The sequence below is a fragment of the Pseudonaja textilis genome, chromosome 2, assembly GCF_049901715.1.
Source record: "Pseudonaja textilis isolate UNSWEBS1 chromosome 2, rPseTex1.2, whole genome shotgun sequence".
NCBI classification, from domain to species: Eukaryota; Metazoa; Chordata; class Lepidosauria; order Squamata; family Elapidae; genus Pseudonaja; species Pseudonaja textilis.
Window position 1 is genome coordinate 158,450,591 of NC_141991.1, and position 22,462 is coordinate 158,473,052.

Consider the following 22,462-nt stretch of genomic DNA (forward strand, 5'->3'; position numbering starts at 1 on the left):
CTGTAATCGGCAGAGGCAAGTTCCTTGTCAATTTTAGAGCTTTCAAAGGTCACCTACCTCTAGTGGTAGTTAACGGCAATCTCCCTACATTATTGGGGCTCGATTGGTTTCCCCATCTCGGCCTAGGGCTATCAGGAGTCCATGCTGTCTCAGCCTCTGACACTGACTCCTTATTCGCTGATTACTCAGATGTATTCAGCGATGAGCTGGGGTGTTATAACGGTACCCCTATCTCATTTTCAGTCGACCCCCAGGCGGTCCCAATCAGGCTAAAACCGCGTAGGGTCCCATTCGCTATTCGGCCAAAACTAGATGCGGAATTGGATAAACTGTTAAAACAAGGGGTCATTGAGCCAACAGATTTCGCCAAATGGGAGACGCCCATTGTCACACCCCTCAAAAAAGACGGTAGCCTGAGAATTTGCTCGGACTACAAGACCACAATCAATAAGTTTCTGCAAGTTAGCGCTTACCCAGTGCCCGTCATTCAGCATTTATTACACACTTTTGAACCTGGCAGCATTTTTGCCAAATTGGACATGTCTCAAGCGTATCAACAGTTCCCTGTTGACAACCAAACAGTGGAACTCCAGACCATTGTCACTCACAGGGGTGCTTTCCGATGTAAGCGTCTCCAATTTGGCGTAAGCGTTGCCCCAGGCATTTTTCAATCCCTCATGGAGCGGATTTTGCAGGGCCTCCCTGGTGTAGTACCCTACTTCGACGACATTTTAGTCTCGGCCAGGGACAGACCCCAACTCTTCCAGAGAGTTCGAGCAGTATTAGAGAGGTTCAGACAGCATGGCCTCAAATTGAAAAAAGAAAAATGCGCCATTGCCACTAGACAGGTGGACTTTCTGGGTTATAAAATTGACGCCTCAGGCATTCACCCCCTGGAGTCCAAGGTTAAGGCAATTCACGAGGCACCCACCCCAACCTCCAAAACTGAACTACAGACCTTCTTGGGGCTATTGAACTTTTACGCGTCCTTCTTGCCCCATAAAGCATCAGTGGCAGAACCCCTACACAGATTACTGGATAAAAAATCACCTTGGCACTGGGGTCACAAAGAAGACTCTGCTTTTCACGCCGTCAAATCACTACTCACGTCAGAGGCGGTACTTATTCAGTTCGACCCCAACCTTCCATTAGTGCTGGCAGCAGACGCATCCCCCTTTGGAATCGGGGCAGTATTAAGTCACAGGCTCCCCAATGGCTCCGAGGCTCCCATTGCTTTTTTCTCCAGGACGCTCTCTGCAACAGAGCGTAATTACAGCCAGATCGATAAGGAAGCTCTAGCAGCTGTTGCAGCAGTGAAAAAATTTCACGAATTTCTCTTTGGCCATTTTTTCGAGCTGGTCACGGACCACAAGCCCCTCGTAGGTCTACTAGCTGGGGACAAACAGACCCCTCAAGTCCTTTCTCCTAGAATGACGAGATGGACCCTCTTCCTAGCAGCCTACTCCTACAGACTCATACACCGCCCAGGTAAAACTTTGTCCCACGCTGACGCTCTCAGCCGCTGTCCCTTGCCGGCTCCAGCTGAAGACCCTGCTCCTGTCCACGCTATTTTTGAGGTCACCCAATTGGACCTCCCCATCACTGCCCTCGACATTGCTGCTAAAACCAAGGCAGACAAAACGCTCGCCCAGGTGCTGGACTGGGTGAGGAGGGGGTGGCCGGGTGGTAATGTTGAAAACAAATTCACACCCTTCAAGACCCGCATGCAGGAATTATCCAGTTTGCAGGGCTGTCTACTGTGGGGCACTCGAGTGGTCATCCCGACCTCACTGCGTACCCGAGTTCTGGAGGCGTTGCACGAGGGACACTCTGGCATCGTTAGAATGAAGGCATTAGCACGCAGCTACGTATGGTGGCCGGGCCTCGACGAGGACATCGCCAGATGGGTAAGCTCCTGCAACCCCTGCCAGGAATCCCGTCCAGCTCCTCCTATTGCCACCCCTACTAAGTGGGAGAGCGCCAGCACTCCGTGGTCCAGAATTCACATCGACCTGGCCGGCCCATTGCATGGGAAAATGTTCCTAGTGGTCGTGGACTCCTATTCTAAATGGATTGACGTAGCCCAGCTATCCACGACCACCACACAAGCAATTACCAAAGTATTAACTCACCTGTTTGTAACACACGGGCTGCCTGACTCCATTGTCTCCGACAATGGCCCACAGTTCGCATCAACCGAGTTCAGCCGTTTCACTGCCAACCTGGGCATCCGCCACATTTTCACAGCCCCATTTCATCCTGCCAGTAACGGTTTGGCTGAAAGAGCCGTCAGGACCACTAAAGAAGCCCTGGCTAGGTTCAGCAAGGACGATTGGCACCACAAACTCTCGCGTTTCCTGATGAGCCAGCACTCAACTCCATGTTCAGTCACCAATAAGTCCCCAGCTGAGCTCCTGATGGGCAGGCGCCTGAGGACTGTATTGGACAGACTGCACCCACAATACTGCCCTGACTCTCCCCTCGCTTCCACATCGGGGGTTAGACATTTTATCTTACAGGAGCCGGTATTCGCGAGGAACTTCGCTGGAGACCCCCTGTGGATCCCGGGTGAGATCGTGGCCATCACTGGACCCAGGTCGTATCGAGTCAGACTGAAGGACGGCCGTGTCTGGAGAAGGCACCTAGACCAGCTGCGTAGGCGTCACAGCACCCTCGCTAGCAGGGACCCAGAATTACCAAACGAAGGGAGGCCTCAGCATCAACCCCACATCAACATCGTTCCCAGCGACCAACTCACACCAGCAGACATTCCAGAAAGCCCGAACACGGACAGCGGCGTCCAGTCGGCTGACCAGTCCGATCCAGTCAACGGGAGCACGTCCCCAGTGACCAACCCTACAAGTCCCGGGCCTGCCCGAACCGAGGGGCACGTTGGTGACACTTTACCGGCTCTGCCTTCCCAGACAGACCCGGAACGGACAGACAGCATTCCAGAGCTGCGCCGCTCCGGGCGCCAACATAAACCTCCTGCCTACCTCAAAGACTATGCGTGTTCGCATCTGGGGGGAAGGGGTGTTATGTCCTGGGAACTCTAGGAGTTCTCACTCAGGTCCATTCACTTTACGGGGGCGTTCTTCCCCTTCACTCATTGGTTGGTTCTCCCCAGCAGCCAGCTATAAAAGCAGGCTGCGGGGTCCAACCAGTTGCTGATCGCTGCAAGCCAGTTCCAGGCTTGGCAAGCACGGTCAGTCCTTTATTGTTATAATAAAGTATCGTTGCACTCATGCTCTGGTTCAGCCTCTCTTTTCCCAAACTTAACAGTTGTCTTCCCATTTCTGATATTGAAAATCAGCAGGGTAGAAAAGCACATAGATTTCAGGCAAACAAACAGCAGACAGAAGAAAGGTTTGATGTTCTTCATGCATTCAGGTGCTTATTCAACAGTCCAGAATGCAGAATGCAGCAGCAGTAACAGGTATGCTTTGGTTCCAAGTTGATTCAAGGTTCTGGTGGTAAAGCCTTATATGGCATAGAGCCTGCTTACTTATGACAGATAGTTATAATCTGATATAGGAAGGTTGCCATACTTTGGGTACCTTTGATTAAATATTGCCATCTATTAGGATTCTTGTGGAAGCATAACTCCTTTCTAGCAGTCCTGCTCTCTGGAATGAAGTTCCCCCTGAGATCTGGATGGCCCTCACCCAACTGGTGATTTGAAGGAGCTTAAAGACCTAGGTCTTCTCCCAGGCTTTTGGTGAGGGTGAGTTTGATGAGGGTTCTTTTTCCCCCTGATTCAGTGTGATTCTATCACCTTGCTATCTTTTACTTCTATGTTTGTTTTAGGTATATTTTTTCTAAAGTTAGGAGTTGGGCGGCATACAAATGCAATATCAAATAAAATAAATAGAAATAAATTTTGCTCTTCCATCTAGACCAAGGGTGTCAAATTCGATTTCACTGAGGGCATCAGGGTTGGGGGTCTGGGGTGGGCGTGGTCAGAATGGGCATAGCCTGCTCGATGTCACTCATGTTGGGGGTGCCTGTAGTGGCCCGAGTGCTCTCTCAGTGAAAATGTGCTCTCGAACTCCATTTCCAGCTGCAACGGCCTCCTGCAACCCTCTGCCAGCGAAAACAGAGCTCAGGACGTTGGCCTTCCTAAGCTCTGTTTTCATTGGCAGAGGCACCACAGGGCAGTCTTTCGCTGTTTCCAGGTGGCCCCGCAGGCCAGATCTAAGCATCCCGCAAGCAAGATTTGGCCTGCGGGCTTTTAGTCTGATACCCCTGATTTAGACCTTTCCCTCCCTATACTATCACTGTTAATAGAGAGTTCTGCAACTATGTAGTTTGGTTTAGATTTGAAACACTATGAATGAATGAACAGTTTCACTATAATGTGCCTCTGTGTTTGTAGCAAGTGTTTTGTATTTGGTTTGTTTGTGCTGTCTTATCTCTGTAATCCTTTTTGCCACCAACTGAAGTCTCTTCCCTGTCATTTCCACTTCCAATTGCATTTCATAAGAGCCAGAAAGAGAATGAAGTGGCAAATTGGATATGTTTCATTCCAGAACTGCTGGCTTATGTATTCATCAGCAGATTGCAAGAGAAGGGATCTGTTCGAATATGATTGGAGGTTTTACAAAATTTGCACAGCTAAATTGGAAGACAATTGTTATAATTTTTTTCAGGAAACTATTACAAAGCTAGCCTGAAAATACAATCTCTTTTCAGCCTTAGAGACTCCATTTTGTTAATGTTAAAATACACAGAAAAGCAAAATACTTAAAGCAGCATTAAATGTTCCATTCCATCTCATTAAAAAAACAACTATTATTTTGCAATAAAATTACTTGTTTCAAAATTCTATAGCTGCTTATTGTAACATATTACTCTAAAAATGACTAAAATATATCTTGTTCTTATTTTAAATGCAAGTCAGGATTCCCATTTCTCCTCAATTGCAGGAAGATAGAGAAAAAAAATTAACTCACTGCTGTGCTACTTATTGCTCTGTGAAAGTAAACATTCTGAAACACAGTAAATAATTTACATATAAACAAACCTAGTTGTGAAGATTATTTGGATTGTAGCAGAGGTGGGTATTCAGCAGGTTCTGACCAGTTTTGGAGAACTGGTAGTGGAAATTTTGAGTAGTTTGGAGAACCAGCAAATACCACCTCTGATTGGAGATTTTACAGCATCCTTCCCCTGCCATGCCCACCAAGCCACGCCCACAGAACCGGTAGTAAAAAAAAATTGAATCCCACCACTGGATTGTGGTCCTAAAATTACAGATAGTCCTCCACTAGCAACCAGAATGGAGTCTGACCATAAATTGTGACAGTTGTAAATCAGGTCACTCATATGATTAACCTGATTTTTACTACCCTTTTTTGTGGCGATCATCAAGTGAATATTGCAGTTGTTAAGCAAACCAATTGTTTGCTATGGGCCATTTTTGCCACAGAACAGAAGTCAATGCTGGTTTTCGGCAAAATGTTGTAAAATAGTCATGTGATCACAGGACACTGCAAATGGCCATAAATGCTGGCTGATTGCTCAACATGTGGTCATGTGACTGCAGGGTAGGGAGCTGCTGTTGGAACTGGATTGTAAGTGCCCTAGGGGACGAAACTTCAAACAGTTGCTAAATGACAGGCCATAAGTCAAGCACTATCTCTATTTGCTTAGACACTAATACACATAGCATAGAATGCTGAAATAAAACAACAGTCAATTTGGTCTAGTGGTTAAGACTCCAGGCTCGATAGAGGGAGACCACGAATTCAAGTTCCGCCTCCACCATGAAACTGCTGGGTGACTTTGGACCACTTGGTCTCTCTTTTACCCCAACCCACCTCACAGAGTTGCTCTGAGGAAAACAGGAAAAGGAAGGAGTGCTGGATATGTTTGTCACCTTGAATTATTTATATAAATAATAAAGGTGGGATATAAATAAATACATAAATAAATGCGTTCATAATAAACGTTCTACATTGTTTTCCACTGGGAGAGAAGATAGACACTTACAATTACCTCCCTGCAAGCAGACCAAGAGGTATTGTATTATATTTGTCTCTACCCAGCTACTTTTGTTGGGTAAGCTTTGTCTATATTTACAGGCCAAAATTAAATATTTTGAGAGCAGAGAACTCCAGATGTCTACTGTACTCTCCTGATAAGCCTAGAGCAAAGGAAGTGCCTCTCCTAAGGTCCTTTATCCTATGGCGTTCACAAACTGTAAAACTCAATTACAGCCTTTAGCTATCAAATGTTAATGCCTTGAAATTTAGCCAGACCCCCTAGGACTGTTAATACTACTTTCTTTTTCAGAAGGGGGGCAAAAAAAGAGAAGCTGGTGGCTAGGCAGGCTGCTAAAGCCTGATCAACATATCAGCATATGAGGCACAATATTGCAAAGAATATGTTGGACAAACAAAAACTTTTGACTCCCACATATATTTTAGTTCCATAGCATTCCCCTTATGCCTTGGGCCTGCTAGCCTCCTTTGGTCATATTCTTGATATGACCTTGATATGACCATATTCTCATGTCCAGAGCCACTTTTGGATAGTGAGGGAGGCACATACATTTAATTAATTAATTAATTGAATTAATTATCCAGGACCCAGATTCATGGGTGTTGCATTTTAGGGGTCCTTTAAGAATCCAGCTTCTTACAGAGCTAGAAGAAATAGAGAGGCAATGAATGGTTACTAGAGGTGGGGGTTACTAGGGATTTGCATACTGCTAGAATGGACAAAGATTCAAGAAAGCCATCCTTACATTTAACCAGTAAGTCCTTTGCCATCTTTTGGTCCTTTTAGTATCTTGCTTCATGTAACGGACCTTTGTCTTTGCTCCTTAATTTATTAAGAATTATTAATTTGCATAGCACTCTACCGTCTTCCTTCCCCCAGGGTTTTCCAATGCAAAGAAGTAGTTTGAGAATTGGGAAAAGGGACATTTTATATTGTCTAACAAATTAACAGCTGTTGAAAATAAAGGGAGCAAGAGGTAAAGATGCTAGTAATAAATGAAAATTAGCCTATCAATTGCATGCTGTCCCTTGGGAAGGCTTTTTGTCTAGCTAGTTATATCCTTTTTATACTACTCAAACTGGGCTTTTCTCTTTTCATTTGCTTCACTGCACAGTTACTTCTTCCTCTCCTTTTAACTTCATCCGTTCTCCTGCCTTCTTTTTCATTCCTCTTCAGGCAGTCCCTCCTATTTAGCTCATTTCAATCCCGTTTCTCCTTTTTTGGTCTATTTCTGTTGGGAGAGGGGAACACATGCATCTTTGCTTTTGTGTGCAGGAAAAGGAAGTCAGTCACTGATTGGCCTTCCTTTCAGAGAGCACTCTAATAAGCTAGTCAAGTTCACAATAGCGGAAGCATCTCCAACCTGAAAGCTGTACTCTTTAATGCCACATTCAAGAATATATGATGTGAAACCTATCAGTCCAATTCCCTTCTTACTCTAAGTATCCAATAAATTATCTTGACAGTTCCATTCTGTTCAAGAAAACTCCAGTAAGTGGGAGTTCACCTCAGATTGTTCCATTATTTAACAGCTTTTCTTATTAGGAAATTCCTTTTAATACTCATTTATATTTTGCTTTCAACCTCTTGGTTCCTTTATGTTCTTGGTTTCAACATAAAACAGTTCTCCCCTCACCCACCCACTTGCCTTCCTCCTTTTTTTGCAAGCTAAACCATCTATTTGAAGCATAAATAATATTTGAAGCATAAATAATTTCTTATTCAGGATTTAATTCTGGATGAAATGCTGACCTCATATGCATCATGGAGATTTGGCAGACAGAAGAGGGAGGAGTTCATACCTCCCATCTTTGTTGACCATCTTACTGTGTGCTAGAGCAGATTAAATAGCTTTTCTATAGAAATTTTATTTTGCTGACCAGATGCTCTATTGCCAATTTCCAGGACATGCTGCTGGATTTGGATGAGTATCAGACGGTTAGAAAATGTGACCAATGCCTGCTTGCAAGAAGTCATGTTCTTCCATACTGTAACAGAAAGGCAGAAATAAGGCCTTTACTAATGAAAATTATGCCTTGACTCAGGAGGTCTTTACAATTATACACCAGATTCAAATATTCTCCTTGCAATATAGTTTGTTGAGAAAAGAGTGATCACATCGTTCAATAGTTGCATCTCAATGATGCAGATTTTCTGGATCGATACCAATTGAGTTTTTACCTGGGATAGGCTATCAAAACCGTTTTTCAAAAACTACTGGAGTTATTGGCAGATGTCCATGTTATTGGCCATGGCATTCTGCTTTGTTGGCATTAAGGATAGTAGTTCCAGCCAATCGTTTCTAGAAAATGGTGCTAGAATAATGCTCTTCAACTCTGATAGTTGTCCTAAGTGTCCCACTGAGTTTGAAGTTGTCCCATGAGGTTTAACATCTAGATGAAACTGCTAAGATAATACCTGGCTTTCTAAAGTAAGGATGGCAGTAGGTTTAGTAGTCAGCAAGATGGGATTATGGCACCCAATTCCATTGCCCTAATCATCAAAATTCCGATACACATCAGTGTCTTGAATGCAGCATAAAGAGGAAACTGGACTTAGCAATGGAGTTCACCCTGTTATGGAAGGGATTTTCTCTCCTCTTGAACAACCAGGTTTGTTATCTGAAAGCACCCTCTGATTTTCAGCTATTTACAGGAGGCAACTTGTGAAAAATGCCTTTGTATAATTAATCCTAGTGCATCTACTGCAACCTTCTCTGAACTGATCAGATGTGACAATAGTTGGTTTTATCCCATTTTGACTACAACACTGTTTTCTACATAAGGCCATAAGAAAAGTGACTATTGAAGTAATTTTTGTGGTTGACTTACTATTAAATTATATTAACATGAATACCAAAATACCAAATGATATGCAAGATAAACCAGTACAACAAAAATACAATTAATGTATTTTCCAATAAAATGTAATATCAGAACAAAAATCCTAATATCATCAAAACCTTAGTGTAAATCTGTAGAAAGAGGAGTTTTTCTAGTTTCATAAATATCCTGTAAAATTAAGTTGTAACTTAGTACTGTAGTACTTAGTAACTAACTTTGAATTACGAGATGTAATTGAAAGGCGAACTTATTCCAGAGAGAAACTGAAAAGCACCATAAAACATGAAGTGTCTAATTTAAAACAGGGGGGAAAACCCCAATTGACCTTGATTGCAAAATCAAGCCAATTGCATACAGAAACATAAATTATAATCATTTCCCCTCACCCCCCCAAAAAACTAGGTTTTCTGTATAATCTGACTGAAGGCCAGTACCAACAAGTTAAACCAATAATTAAGATCCAACTAATATAGCTATTAATTAAAACAAAGGCGTGGCTGTATTTGGAGAGATCCAGGACAACAGAATTGTTCACGATATGAACCAGTGGGTGAGAAGCAGGCTATTACTATAGTGATCTAGGGATGATCCCACCAGTGTTTGAACTAAGTATTTAACCATTTCAAAAGTAAGATATGAAGAAACGTTCTGAATATTTAAAAGGTAAAAATTATAAGTTCTTGTAGATTCACTGATGAAAGACTTTAAAGAAAACTTCCCATTAATAAGAACTCCTAAATTGTATAACACAACCATGGAAACATCTTTGGATAAAGCTGGTTCCTTTAGCTAAGAAACAGAGATGAGCACTGCCTCCAGAGTCAGACACAACTGGACATGTATCTATCCTTGGCCTCTGAATTTTACTACCTGAATTGAACTATCTTGTTTTTAAGATCTGGAGATAGCAGTCCTAATAATATTACATTATACCCTCTCCAGCAGAGCACCTTGCAGAAATTGTAAACTATTCCTAGACTCCTTTTCTGAACACAGGGTGGGTGGAAGGATGAGCTGGAGATATGAAAGAATGATGGATCACTATGCTGTAGGGGACCATTTAGGCCAATTTTCTGCTCGATGCAGGAATTTTCCCACAGACAACTCTCTAGTCTTCCCTTGAACACAACTAATGAAGAGGAGCACACCATCTGTCTGGGTAATTGATTACTGTTGAACTGCTCCTCTTGTAACTTAAAATCATTCTATGTCCTACACTTTGGAACAAGAAAGAAGAGGTCTTGACTTTCTTCTATGTGACATACTTTGGGGTATTTGAAGAATGCTATGTATCCCTGCTCAGTTGGTTTTTCTCAAAGCCAATTATCTCTTTCAATCTCTCTTCACAGAAATATATTCCTAGTTCCCCTGGTCATCTTGGTTCCCCTTCTCTGAACCTGTTCCATTTTTGCTTAATCTTTTTTTTAAAGTAATGTAATGTTAACCACTGAACACAACCGGAATGACATATTTCTGATGATGCAGCCTAAAAACTGTCTTCTTTGCAACCACACTCTCTCATTTTCAGTTTCCAGTTAGTGGTTATTCTATTTTTTTTTACAAGAAATAATTGTGACCAGTGCACACCACAATCTGGTAAAAACTGATCGTCAGTTCTGAAGCTCAATAATATTTGAAAGCGAGGTTCACAAATATTGCATGCACTTGTGCACAAACTTTTCTGACATTATGTTGTCATGGATGACACAAACTTCATACATTCCTTCTACGTTGATAGGTTGGAAAATTATATGGATTCTCTCTTCGAGTGTGCTACATTCACCTTGGTCATCTGCTAAGATGACCAAGGGTGGTTGATTCCATTGGGGCTCTAACTGAAAAAAATGAACTCTATTGATATGCTGACTGTGCAGTTATTGTTGCTTTGTCTATTGTATTTCTCCCTCTTGATTCTCTCTAATTCCAGCTGAGGCTGAATTTAAGAGTAACTCTGCTTCCTTCTTTTTGGTGCAGCTGCTTCTTTTTCAGCAGAGATATATTTGTTTTCCTCTTAGGATAAGTCATATAGCAAGGCCCTGTACTTCACAGAGTATCTTCTCTTTGTCCTGCCAGTTATTTGCAGATGGACCTTGTCTGTGGTGGCACCTGTTCTGTGGAATGTTCTCCTCTGAAATCCAAGAAGAATTTTAAATTATGTCCTTCGGTATTATCTCTTAACTCATCCTTCCCTTATAATAAGGTTTTGAAGAAGCAGATTTCTCTCTCTCTTTCCCAAAACCTTGTAATGAATAGAGTCTATATTAGATTCCATAATAGACATTGGTGGGGTGCTTGTCAGAAAGAGAGGGATCATTTACCATGGGATGTTGTGGGAATAAGGTAACCCCAATCCTTTAAAAATTAATTCCTATATCCTCTAGATCAAAGCTCCAAAGGTTAGAAAATGCTCCAATTGTTTATACATTATCCCAGTTCTTTTGATAGCAAGCCTACTTCTCTCAAGTTGATTTATTTTGAGTCGTCCACCATGGCTGGGATTTTAATGTGAACAGAAGTATGTAGAGTCCAATTAAATATATACAGCTTCCTTAGACTGAATTAACATTCAGATATGTTCAGATATGTTCCTTAATTGTAAGTAATGAAATATTGCCCTCCCTGATTTTGAGTCAGAATTTGCTTTACCTCAATTATTTTAACAATAAATATAAGCTTTTTTCATATTCTTGGGATGGAATATCAAATACAAATATAAATAAGTGCCTGACCCCTGATAATGACAGAGATATATAACCATACAACCATACAGTTTTCTTGGCTATGGAATACTAGTGGTGGTTAGCTTGAGAATGGACAGGAATCCTAATGGCAGTCAAATGGTTCAATATAATGGTCTTCATTCAAACTGTGGCTGGATTCTAGGCCAAACAGATCTATCTGATTCCCTAGTAACTTGTTCTTTCACTTGGAATTTCTGCTGTTACATGCACCTTTTACACTTCAATAAACTGATGGAATAGTTGACTGAATAAAATTCAGAATTAAGAAACAGATTCAATCTTCCATTGAATTCATGCAATCAATGAACTATATTTGACTCTTGGCCTCTATTATACAAGGATTAACAGACAAACATGATGTCACTTCCTTTTAAGTTGATCAAGCCACAAAAGTGTTGAATCAAATGATTAAGGATTAGAACCACCTGCACAAAAATCTCTCAGTATATGGAGGCCCAGGTTCCTGCTGAATCGTTTATGGATGAACAAGATGGATTAAAAGAACCTTCCACATTTTCAGATTTAAAAAGAACTTTATTCAACATTAATGAACACTAATTTCCCTGTGATATAGAATTTCTACGGCCTTCTAAGACTCATTTTAAAAAATCTAGTAGGTATTTAGAGATCTTTTCCACCAGCTATTATACCCCTGAGTGATAATTCCTCGTATTATATCAATTTAGAAATATTTACTGATCTTATCTTGAGTATGTATAAGAAATAACTATTTTATTTATTGTAGTATATAATGCTATAATCTATTTGGATTTGTCCAAAGATAAATGAAAACATGTATAGCAAACTGTAGCAACTATTTTTATGCCAACTGACATCTTTATTGCCATAATTGCTAATGCTGCAAAATGGTAAAGGTGTTATCCCATGAGAGAATATAATACACATTTCAACAAAGATAAATATGTTTAGAGATAAAAGAGTTGGGTGTGATTGGGATGTTAGGAAAAATTATGGAAGGAAGAAAACCTCAATGGCCTATTTTTTATACATTTTAGAGAAAATAAAAAGTTTCTGAAGTCAAGATCATTCAGGATTTTTTAAAATTGAGGCAGGGCTTGTTAATGACACATCAGAAAACGGGGTATATACACAAATATCCTAAAATCAGTATAAAATAAGCTTTGTTTAAACAAACAATTTACATATTTTTGAAAAATATACTGTCTGGAGGGGGCCAACCACATGAGTGGGTGACTGAAACATCACCCTTTTGTTATGAGCACTGCATGCATTGCTTGCATCTTACACCTGCCATTTGATGTTATTGACATCTTCCCCTGTATGGTAGATGCTCTTGTTGGGATTTATAAAGTCATCACACTGGGATTAAAGGACTCGTAACAGTTGGATGTCCAGCTTCAGTTAAATCACATCCAGCAATAAGGATCTTACTACTTTCCAAGGAATTTGGTGATAATAGTCCAAATATTTATTTGGTATTCACCATTTTGTAACTTTTTTGTAATCCTGCTTCCTGGGAGAATAAATAGTAAATTTGTTTGATACCTGAAATATCCTACCATGTACTCCCTCACCTTCCCTTCTGAAGGTTAAGGGTTTTCACTATATCTCCTCACAATCTTTAGTTCTATGGATTATCTTTGTGTTCAGTATCTGAACTTGTTCTAATTTAATTCTAACTTTAAATTGAATGGGACATATAACCCAAGGTGAAGTGCAGTCATGAAAGGAGATACGGGAGGGAGGGAGGGAGAGAGAGAGAGAGAGAGAGAGAGAGAGAGAGTGAGAGAGAGAGAGATTGCTGTACAATACTGCAATAACTAATATAACATGTACACTTGTCATTTCTGGCTATATCTCTCTCACACACACTAACATTTTTTCAGTGTTAACTTTTGGCAACTGCCTGAACTAATGCCTGAGATTATGTTGGCAAGACTTTCATAAGTGGTTTGTTCTTGTCTTCCTCCTGACGCTGAGAGTGAGTGATGGACCTGAGGGCACTCAGCTGGTCTCATACCTAAGATGGTACTAGAACTCATGTCTCCTGGTTTCTAATCTAGTTCATTAACCACTCCACCAAACTAGCTCTATTTGAGGATATTAGTATTTGCAGAGTAAGAAAAGTGTTGATGACAACATGAAAAATTTACTAGGATCAAATTTGAATGACGCTACTAAGTACCACCTTCTAACGCAAGTTTTTTTTCTGCAAAACTCCAGCGTTCTGGCATGACATGAATAGGTTCTGAGGACTAGGGAGTGGGGGAAAGCTCAAATGCACTTAACTCTCACCGTTCCTGCCTTGATGCTGGTCTTTCTTTTCCTTTTGCTACATCACCAGAATTTGCAAGTAGTCCATTGGTTGTCTTGCTGTTTCCCCTGCCAGGTGCCCATGCACAAAAGCCGATTTCCTGCCTGTCTTCAAATTCCCTTTGGAGTGAGACCTCCTCTGATGAGGGAGACTATCTGTAAGTCTATATGAACATATGTGAGAATCATGTTTGTAAGGCAGGCAGGTAGCCAGCCAGCCAGCCAGGCAGGAGGAAGAACGGTGCTTGAGTGGCTTCAGCCAATACACTATGGAAAAAAAGTTTAATTTTGCTATATTAATCCATTGCTTCTATCTATATTATTATGCAGCATGCAGTGTTTTTGTGCATCAGACCATCAGGGATTTATTCTAAGTGACATCCCAGTTGGTGATTTTCCTTCATATTTTTTCACCTTTATAATTTTAAACTGTCATATCCATTCTAGGTGTATAACCTTCAGTATATGTGTATTATATTTATATTGTTTTTGACTAATTCAAATACACATTTATGCAATACACATTTATGCAATTCCCACCCACCCCAAACTTGGATCATTGGCAAGAAACTAGTACAATTGCAGACAATACAAAAACAAATAAATATAGCAGGGGAGGAGTGGTGGTTCTTAAGCTGTAAATTAAGTTCATACGAATAAATAAATTCAAATTTCAAATTATTGCCAATTTCCTATTACTGGTACTTTGATTCTTAATCAGGTGTCTCAAGATTATTTTTTTTAACTACCATGTTCCACAGTTGGAAAAACTGGGAAATATCCTATTCTAGACTCACAAAAATACTTTTGATTAATAGTCTTGCCATCCAGCCCACCCTTGAGTAGCATCTTAATCAAAATTCCATAAGGTACTTTATTGAATGACTTACTAATACCAAGATATACAGTATTATGCAATTTCCTTAGTAGATTGTGGGATTAGTAGATTGTTATAGATAAATTCCTTGATTTGATAATTGGAAAAAAAATTCCACAAGTAATGAAGCAGTAGCCAAATAACATTGGTTTGAATTAACTGGCAAACTACAAATGAGGTTTTCTGGAAAATGAAGGTTAAGAAAATATAGGGAAACATGTTGCCTGGCTTGAATTGTTTGTTCAGAAAAATCCAGTTTCTTTTTAACTCTATAACAATAATCTGACAAAAAGACAGAAAGATTTTGGTATTTTAAAACTAATATTCTGGGATATGTTTGTGACTAAATAAATTAGCTTCTAATTATATAATATTATTGTGGGATAATATCAGGGGAAAAAAATCCATCATGAGAGTTTTGTCTATCTGACTCTATTTACATATGACAAGGATATATTTTGCCAGTTATGCCCCCTCCTGGAGAAATGAAACGTAGCCTCCTTGGTGCTCATTCCATTGCCTTCTAGCACCTTGTTATTGTACATACATGGCGGGACTGCCCTTGAAAACAAGGAGAACTGAATAATAAAATAAAACCTTTTAAAATCTCTCTAGGCACATGCAGGGAACACCCATCAACTTACTCCTTTGTTTCCCCTTCCAATTTCAGAATTCCTGACATTTAGCAGCTGCTCAAATGTCTATAAAAACTAGGCCTCTTTTTTCAAGTTCACTTTCTCTCACTTTAGAACTAGACTTTTTTCTCCTTTTTTAATTAGAGGATAAAGAAATCCAGTCTGTTTTACCACACCTGGGAATTCACCAAGATGGGTGTCTACCAGATTACATATTGATAAGAGAGAGAAATGTTTTAATTAGCTTTCCCTTGTGTATTTTTTTCTCTTGTTTACACAGCTGGGTAAATACATATTGATTGAATTTCACTGTTCTCTATGATTTGTAGGGTGGTTTTAAATTGTGCCTCACCTAAGAAAATACCTTTAATCAATAATGATAAAAATATCTATGAAAACTAAATTCGCATTTGGTTCCACATATAAGTATTGAAGAGGTTTAATGATAGTCTGCTTAGTTGCTCCATTCAGCTATGAGGTGACATGGCATGATTTATGAATTGTCAATCTCTAGACAATTGTAATTACAATTATTTCTAGAGGTCACTTCAACAGGAAGACACAAGTAATTTTGTGCAACTGAATGCTAAAAATGTAGAAAACAAAAACAAAAAAAAGCAACATTTCTGTTTCGGGAAATTAACTTAGTGCAAGGCATTCCTTTGTACTGTTGTGTAATCAGACATCACAACCTGTTAGCAATAAACACAGAGTGATATTGTGAGCTGTCGTTTGTTCCTCTGTTTTATTGTAAGTTTATAATGCAAAAAGTGATGGCTTGCCCACACAGGATCAAGAATGAAACTGAAGAAAGATAGTCAAACTGCTTCCTCTTCTTTTCTTTATTAAACATTTTGAAGAAAATATATAATAAAATAAATGGAAAAGGTATAAGAATATTGATGTTATAGTATCGATACAAACTAGGGATTTGAAATGTCCTGGACATTAAAGCTTTCTAAAATATTAAATCAATCAATCTCTGTCTCTCTGTCCGTCCATCCATCCCTCCGTCCCTCCATCCATGAAATGATAATGTCTAGACTCTCAAAAGGTAAATGCCTAAATAAATTCTATTGAGGATTCTTGGATGGATGATATAACAGATAGAAAGCAGGAGACCATGAGTCTAAGACCTGTCTTAGCCATGAATGAATGCCATCTAGAAGATTTTGGGCCAGTCACTCTTTCTCAGCCCAACCCATCTCATAAGGTTCCTGTTGTAGGGAAAATAGGAGGAAGAAGGTATATTGGCTATGTTTGTCACCATAAGTTATTTGTAAGAACAATAAAGGCAGAATACAAATAAATAAAGTAACATGAAGTATATTTTATATTATTAATTCAAAAGAAAGTAGCATCTATAAATGCAAAAAATGGAGATGACTAGAATACTTAATAAAAATGTCTCCAACTTCTTTCGGAATAGAATAACAGAATCTTCAGTTTTGGAATATGCACAACTTCTGGAGGCAAACTGTAAATTATTCTGTCAGGAAATTCCTTTTTAGTTCTAGATTGTTTCTGCCCTTGATTAGTTTCCATCCATTGCTTCTTGTCCTGCCTTCAGGTGCTTTGGAGAATAGATTGAGCTCCTCTTCTTTGTGGCAGCAGATATCAGAACACTGCTACCATGTCAGTCCTAGTCCTTTTTTTCATTGGACTACCAGCAACAACCATTATTTATATGTTTTAGCCTCCAGTCCCCTAATCATCTGTTGCTTCTCTGCACTTTTCCTAGAGTCTCAACATCTTTTTTATATTATGCCAACGAAGTGGCTCCCTCCCACCAATCATGAGGGACTCTCCTTGGTACACTGAGAAATTATGGAGGTGGCAGAGCCAGAAGGCCAAAAACAAATGAGACCAGACAAGACAAAATTCCTTTGACTCTATATGGGTGTGGTCAGAGGAAATACATTCATTCATTCATTCATTCATTCTGTCTGTGCGTCCATCCATCCATCCATCCATCCATCCATCCATCCAATTCTATGTGGTTGACTCTAGATCAGGGCTGTCAAACTCGCAGCCCTGCCATGCCCACACCCAGTTTAGCAAAGGGGGAAAAAGTCACGATATGTCACATGATGCTGCCATGATGATGTGAGTTTGACAACCCTGCTCTAGATGATTAGTGTATATGATTAAAGTTGTGTTTTGCAAAATTATTTTGGATACTCTTCAGCTTGTAGACTCCAAGGAAGTGATGACGACTTTAGCCACTTGTGGGCAGTATCCATTTTCCTTTGGAAGTAAGTAGGAGTGTGAAGAGCTGGAAGAAGGTTATCAAAATCTTAGGAGGCAGTGGTGTGCCTCTTCCTGGGATTATATAGATCTATTTCAATCAGGATTCAGGCAATAGACAGAAATTATATTGATCCTAGTGGATAACCTTCATCAAAACATATAGGGCATGCAACCTTTTTCATTGTTTTAGAGCTCTTAGCAATTTCCAAATACAGTAAACACAATATTCTTCTGGTCATGGAGGATTTGGAGTTGGGAACTGTGCTGAGCAGTATTTCTCTGTGGTCAGTATCAGTCAGTGGTAGTGGAAGAAGAGAGGTCGTGTAGGCAATTATTCACTATGGGGTGCCACAAAGTCCACATTTTTCCCATTATAATTTCACTTCCAATTGAAGACATTCATTTTAGAATTTAGAAAATCTCAACCATTTTTGTTATAACAGGAATGAAACTCTAAATATTTCAGATGTGCTACATTTATTTCAGCCTGAGTGAAGTTAGTATTCTTAACCAAATACATCCCAAGTTGTCTCATTTTCACAGAACTGCGGCTTCTTTTCAAGATTAGGCTGGAAAACACACACACACACACACACATATACACAATTCTAATTTCCACCAACCAGCTTTTACTGTGGTGAGCATTAAATCATTACACAGTATTGATTGGTGATCAATTTTCATCTTGCAGTGCAATAGAGAACATACCATGCATAGCAATCTTAAGATACAGCCTGAATATGATGGGATGCCTAATTACGGCAAACAAAAACAAATGGTTGGCGAAGGCACTCCCCAAACACCTGCCTTTTTCTCTAAACCATTCATTGAAATAATAAACAACACACTGCATCTTTATTACTGTTCCTGTCAGGGCTGAGCTGTACAGTTCTCAGATGAGTCAAAAGCTAGATCAGAAAGAAACATAATGAAGCAAGAAAGATTATTTCTTTTTCAGACCGAAGTTCGAATTTGTGGCCAAAAGAAATAATTCCACACAGAGAACCTGGACAGTGGACAATTCTTATCCCACTTCCTTCCAAATTATTTCAGTTCTGTTAAAAGCACCTGTTAGTTTGGAGCATCCTTTTTCTATCCCTTCCTCCTTTCCTAATGGTACATTTTATGGTACACAGACCTTATTTGAAATCATTTGAAAGAAACTGTTTCAATTATTTAGATTCTTTGAGTGATAGTGAGATTAATAGTTGAACTTTTGCAGTTATGGCAAGATGGTATTTACATATTTCCCCCATCTCTAGCCCCATAGGTTTTGCAACATGAATTGGTATCCAAATTCTTTCAAGAATATTTTTTGGCATATCCAAAATATTTACTCCAGGTGAGGAAGGCAGAACAACCCCTTTCCTGCCCACTTTCATATTCCATGTTCTCATTAAGAAGAATTTGCAAGCATTACAACATTTATTGATTCACAAAAATTTTATCTGCAATCTTGTATTTTGCAAACAAACCAAGAGAAAATTGGAGCTGTAACAGCCAGTAAATTCATCAGCAAGACAAAACACCAGCAACAGACACATATACCCGCCCAATAGCTGCCCTTCTGGTTCCAACTCTTCTGAAGTGGGATGCTTGGCGGCGGGAAAATCCTGATCAGAATTTCTGGAGTTTGAGGTCCCTGCCATGATTTGACAAACATACAGACCGTGCACAACCCTACTACCCTTTTGCTCTCAGTTCCCCAAACATCACAAACACTGCTTGAAATGGATGGAAAAAAGGCTGCATGCCCCCAGAATGAAACTGTCCCCTGACTATTCGAGGATCCCTCTAATCTATCAACTATTATCCCGTCCCCAGATTGAAAAATACCTCCCTTGAACCAAGAAGTAAACAGATCTTCTACTGTTCAATTTTAAAGTAGTACGGAGTACTAGATGCTGTAAGATACTAAAATATGCCAGTAGGTTATGCTACTCTTGTTGTATAGGGTGGCAAGTGGCAGATGATGATACTATCAAGATACATACTATTATAATAGGAGCTGCAACCTTGATTTTGCTCTTTTTCACCAAATTTAGATATTTACAATTGCAAGTATCTCCAATGATGAACACCTATCCTAAAATACTCACATCGTTTTCAATTTCAAGAGGAATTCCTAACACCTGTGGAATAAGGTAACTGAATGGATGGCTCATAGTAATATAGTGTTCCAGTGCTCTGGGAAATTATTTGTCATGTTGCATAAGTTTCCCTTTTTACAGAATGGAATTTTGCTCATGTTTTCCTCTTATGTCCGCCGCACCCCTACCATTTTTAATCTTGCAGAAATAGATTCTGAGTCAAATTAGATGGCTAGAAAATAGGCTTGTGTGCTGAATCTGACAAAAGCTGGTATCACAAAGGATCAGCTGGGTCTTCTTTTGTTGCCCTGCACAGGAGAACGGAGCTGGAAAGCAGGTTAGTGGGGTGGGGAGGGAATGGGATTTTGCAGTAACCTTCCCCCAGGAGTGGGAGGGAATGGAGATTTTACAGTATCGTTCCCCTGCCAAGCTCACCAAGCCAAGCCTACCAAGCCACACCATACCCACCAAGCCACGCCCACATAACAGGTAGAAATTTTTTTTGAATGCCACCACTGGTGGAGCGGGTGGGGCGGGGCCAGCCAAGGGCGGGATTGTCCAGTTTGCCAAACTGGCCATAAAATTAGCTATGGGTTTGCCCAAACTGGGGCAAATTGGTAACAGCCCACCTCTGATTTTCACCCATTTTATTTATAATCAAAATCAAATCAAATGAAAAACAGATTAAACTTTTACCCCATTGAAAGCTCTTAGATTATAGCAAATATGTGAATGCCTTGTTCTTGATTTTTCCAAGTTTCTCAAGCTTTTGGGACAAAAGATTACAAAAATCCTTTATTTGGCAGTTTGAAACAAGAAAGATGGAACCTGTTTTATGGAAAAAATACCGCAGTTTAGAAACATCTATTTCGATTAACTGTAGGTCAGCTACATTGTAGAAACTCTAAATACAGATTATTTCTAATTCTATGAGTTGTGGTGGCATAGTGTTTAGAATGCAGTACTGCAAGCTACTTCTGCTGACTGACTGCAATTTGGCAGTTCAAATCTTACCAGGCTCAAGGTTGACTCAGCCTTCCATCCTCCCAAAGTCGGTAAAATGAGGACCCAGATTGTTGGGAACAATATGATGACTATGTAAACTGCTTAGAGAGGGCTGTAAAAGCACTGTGAAGCAGTATATAAGTCTAAGTGCTATTGTTATTGCTATTATTTTCAGTTAATTTCTAATCTTATTTTGTTTAGATTCTTTTACTTTAAAAAATGAAATTCTAAGCACAGCATAACTTAACTACCACTTTGTTTCTATAAGCGCCTTGAGGTCTGCAAAGACCCTAAGAACCACACTTAGGAAAACAGTACCATACATAGTTTGGGGATTTCTGTATTTACTTGGAAATATGCTCAAATGCCAATGAAAAGAAAATATTAGTTTGAAAGATTTCCAGGACATATCATGATCATCATTTTAGCCATATTCAGTGCAGAATGAATGTTTCCAACCAATACGGTCCTGAGTTTTCTTTTGCCAATTGGTCCTGCAATACTTGCTGATCCATCTTGTTTGGGATGCATGAAGGAAGCTGCAAAAGGGATGCATGAAGGAAGCTGCAGTCTATTTCTTTGTGGCATTGAATGTTTCATCCATCCACCTGCAACCAACCCCCTTTCTGTGCAACCAGCCCTCTTTCTGGATTCCTTCCTACCCAAATGAAATTAGAACTGGAAACTGACCACATTTGGCTTGTTCCTGAACTGATGTTTTGTCTCTCTGGATTATCTGAATAGTAAGCTTTTGTGTTTTCACTCACTAAGCGGAACATTTGTGTTTTGTAACGTGTTTGTTATACTGCTATTAGGAATATACAACTGCAAAAAAAAAAACCTTGAGTTTGTATAAAAAGTTGGCTCTGTATGTAATTGACAGCACAAAACAATTTCTACTAAACATGGCATTGTTTTTAAGATATTTACAGATGGCTTTATCATCTGTTATGCAATCTTTCCAGCACCAGATCAGATCACAGATTTTATATAATATGCACTTTTATTCGGTTGTCTGGCCCTACTGTTTTCCAGGATTTCTGGAGGGAAAATGGGTATAGCTAATCTCTAACATCGGGAATTATTTTCTTTGTTTCTTAAAATGCAGTTGATTTAAACTTAGAAAACTGAACTCCAAATAAATATTTCCTGTGTATTGCTTTACCAGTTTTAAACTGTAATGCTCCTTCAGCATTTTCTTCATAATTGTCTGTTATTAGAGTAATAGGTCAAAGTAAGAATATTTTCTTTGTTGACTCTTAGTATTTGCCATCTTCACAGATTGCTGGAAATATTACTTTTCATGTATTTATTTTTGTACAGCCATACTGACTTCTTTCATTGTTTTCCTTACTGGGTATGTTTGAGACTAGCCTTTTTGGGTATCTCCTTTCTTGCTCTTTTTGAGGTAAATTTTTCATTAGTTTCTTCTGCCATGCTACCCAACTTTTCAGTACTCTAATTTTACTAAAACATGTTTATTTCAGTTTGTTGGTGCTTTATTTTGACTTCAAGATCATTTTGAAAGGCTCGGGGACAGAATGTTCCATTTCCTACTTCTCCCTGCACCCTATGCACCCTGCACCAATGTAACCTCTTTTATCCACTGGATTTACTAGAGAGAACATGAGGAAATTTGACATACAGAAACTGCCATGGAATTATCTATGGAGATTCTCAGTCACCCAGGTGATGGTTGTCCCAAAGATGCTTTTTCAAGAAG

At 39.6% G+C, this 22,462-nt stretch overlaps 1 protein-coding gene and 1 long non-coding RNA gene across 28 annotated transcripts in view; one reads left to right on the top strand and one right to left on the bottom strand.

Annotated features, from left to right (window-relative positions):
• Positions 1 to 22,462, bottom strand: part of ADGRL3 (adhesion G protein-coupled receptor L3) — a 568,292-nt gene that overhangs the window by 455,647 nt on the left and 90,183 nt on the right. The gene's annotated exons all lie outside the window — the stretch shown is intronic.
• LOC148127206 (uncharacterized) overlaps positions 1 to 22,462 on the top strand; it is a 102,150-nt gene that overhangs the window by 8,292 nt on the left and 71,396 nt on the right. For both annotated transcript variants that reach the window (XR_015742067.1, XR_015742068.1), the window contains exon 2: positions 19,690 to 19,788. This is a non-coding gene — a long non-coding RNA (uncharacterized LOC148127206). The remainder of the gene's footprint in view (positions 1 to 19,689; positions 19,789 to 22,462) is intronic.